Below are 3,383 nucleotides of genomic sequence, written 5' to 3'. Positions count from 1 at the left end.
TGGTAGAGTCGGCCGCTCCCGGCAGAGACCCTACCGGAAACAACTCCTCGCAGCCTGCCGGACCATCCCCTCCAGCCAGGCCCACGGACCCGCGTACGAGGCTGGTTCTCCCACAGCAGAGGAGGTGCTACTAGTCCTTGTTGCCGAGCCTTAGGCTCCAACTTGGGCAAGGCACATTGTTCGCTTCCTCCAAACCGGAGAGCTTCCCGGCGATCAAGACGAAGCTGAAAGAGTAGCCCGGAGGGCCAGTATGTATCAGTTTGTCGATGACACTCTGTACAGAAGGAGGCTCAACAGTGTGAAATTTAAGTACGTTTGCCAGGAAGAAGGAAAGGAACTGTTGGCTGAGATACACAAAGGAATGTGCGGCTCCCACATTGGATCAAGGGCATTAGTAGGCAAAGCATTGCGGTGAGGATTCTATTGGCCCACAGCCCTCCAAGATGTGGTCGAGCTAGTCACTAAGTGTGAAGCCTGCCAGTTCCATTCCAAGAAAACCCACCTGCCTTCCCAAGCGCTTCAAACAATCCCTCTATCATGGCAATTTTTGGTCTAGGGGCTCGATATCCTTGGCCCCTTCCCTCAAGCAATCGGGGGCTTTGAATTCTTGTTCATTGCCATCGACAAGTTCACAAAGTGGCCGGAAGTGATTGCCATGAGAAAGGTGACTGCTCAGCCAGCTATCAAGTTCTTGAAACATCTGTTGTGTCGTTTTGGAGTTCTAGCAAGGATCATCACCGACAACAGCACCCAGTTCATGAGCCACGCCTTCATGCAATATGTTCATGCCCTCGGATGCAAGATCTCATTCGCTTCTGTGGCACACCCCCGGAGCAATGGACAAGCTGAGAGGGCGAACATTGAAGTGTTACGCAGACTCAGGACAAGAACCTTTGATACGCTGTAGAAGCACGGCAGGCGGTGGATCGGGGAGCTGCCGGGAGTTCTCTGGTCCCTCAGAACGACACCAAACCGAGCTACCAGGCAGACTCCCTTTTCCCTAGTCTACGGGGCTCATTTATGGGTCGCCTTGAGTGCTTGCTTATGATGAAGTCATGCAAGATCAGCATCGGCGTTTGATGCTGTGCTACTCGAGGAGAACCATCTCCAGGTTGCTCCACGTGCTGCACGCTATTAGCAAGCCCTACATCGCTATCATAGCTGCAGGGTTCATGCCCGGTGTTTTGAGGAAGGTGACCTTGTCCTTAGGCGTGTTCAGTCCACCAAGGGTACACAGAAGTTATCACCAAAGTGGGAAGGCCCTTACCGAGTAGTACGAGTCACCAGACCGGACGCAGTGTGTCTGGAGATCGGAGATGGCACTCTGTTGCAAAACTCATGGAATATTGAGCATCCCCGCGAGTTCTACCCGTAAGGCGTGATGCTGTCGGGCCCTGCCCAGCAGCCACCCATTTGTACAGGCCTTGCCTCAGTTGCATGTAACCCCTTGTACAAAGCCGGGGCGATGACCCCGTGCGAGAGAAAATAAAGAAGCACTGTAGGGGAGCCCCCAACCTAGATTATATGCATGCATGAGCATTCCAGATCACTGCATAAGCATTTCATGAGAATCTGCATATGCATATAGATAGGATCGCATATTGCATTCATTCTCATCTGCATGAAGCTGCAGGTTCTTGCCGTGAACTTGGCTTCGACAAGGAGTTGAGAAGATTGCCCGACACTGTGATCCCCGTCAAGACAAACAGATAACTTCTACCTCTTGTCCATTCGTGTCCTGTAAGCTATAACTTATGCATTATAAAACCTCGTCACTCTTTTTAGACTTAGGTGCTCCCATTCCTGACTCGAACGATGCTTCCGTCAAGATGGTCGCAGTGGCCTTTGGTAAAAGGAAGCCGGTAGGGGGTTGGTCCCTTTGTATGTATCCCGGCAGATATGGCTCTTCGACAGGCAAGAAGGGTGCCGGTAAGATAGCCTACCGGGAAAAACTCGTTTATTTATACTAAAGAGGCATCTCACCTCTACATGGACGTACACATGCGCGGGTCCCCAGCAAGGTTTATCTTTTTTATTAACATGTTGATACAAGTACAAGCATTACAAACACGAACATGGACTCGAGAGATTACATTATTTGAATTAAAATTTGGCAAGTGCCTACAAGTTTAAGATTGAAAAAAGATAGGTGCCCTGTAATGCCTTTCCCCTGTCCATCTCCTACAGGACGAGGTCGAAGAGGCAGGGGCGGGCGCAACTAGAGTCCAGTGCCTCCCCAGGATCAGGACGGCGCCGCTCTCTAGCAAGCAGGAAGAAAATGGAGGGCGGGCGTGGATGGTGACGCTGCCAGAGGATCGGGTGGTAGGGCACGGAGTCACCGGCAAACACGGCTCGTCGGAACGGTTGCCCCATTCTTGATGCGACGTGGTTGCCGCCGTCATCCGCATCACTACCACCCGAAGACCCCAGATCGTCAGCCACATCGAACACCATGCTCTCTGGCTCACCGCATAGAGAGCATGGCCGTCCCCAACGGCCCTGATGTCAGAAATCACCGCACGTCCCGAAGACGTGTACGAAGACGAGAATCCCTCCTCCACAAATAGAGGACGATGCCTGGAGGAGCCAAATCTGCCCTCACGAGCGATAGACCTCCCCCAAGGCTCTTCCTCTATGTCGTGCAGGAACGAAGAATGAGGAGCGACTGACTACCACGCCTCGCACCCACCGTGTGCCTCGGCATGGTGTGGTTCGCATCCCCTCCCACCAAAATCAAGGCCACGGGCAGCACGACGACGAGCACGCTGGAGTCGCCACCTCCGGCGTTACTGCCGTGCCTCCAGAGCATCCTCACGACCACAAAGAATTCTAAGATAAAGCCTTGGGGGCAGCCCCAGGCTCTCCCTTCCAGCATATTCAAGATGGAGCAAGACAAAGGAGAAGGAGAATGTTGTTGGATGCCTCCACTCCTCCCCCACTCTTCCTTTTATAGGCAAGCAGGGGGGTTGGGGCCTGGTTCCGCAACGGGTGATCACCACCCTCCTCCACCAATTCAAGGAAGTCGGACCCTTGCCATTATGCCCTCCCGCACCACATGCCTCCGTTACCTACCCTGTGCGATGCATGTGACATACGTTGCAAAGGATAAGGGCATGGTGGGAAGAGTGAATTGGCAGTTTCTACCCCGTGTGTTAAAGTCATTCACGGGCCATTACTGGAGAGGCCCCACAACTATTAGCTTTGCCGATGCACGGTGAAACCGGAAAGACTAATGAAGAAGCAAAGAACATCTCAAGAGACCAGCCTCTTTGGCAGCTCTGACTCTGCACTTGTTAGGCCCTACCCCGACGACGCTCGGCAGCGCATTCTGGGTAGGCCCGGGGGCTTCTATCGGTGCAATAGACCCTGGGTCTATTGCCCTG

This window comes from Triticum aestivum, chromosome 3B (genome assembly GCF_018294505.1).
Source record: "Triticum aestivum cultivar Chinese Spring chromosome 3B, IWGSC CS RefSeq v2.1, whole genome shotgun sequence".
NCBI classification, from domain to species: Eukaryota; Viridiplantae; Streptophyta; class Magnoliopsida; order Poales; family Poaceae; genus Triticum; species Triticum aestivum.
Note: the sequence above shows the minus strand (reverse complement) of the source record.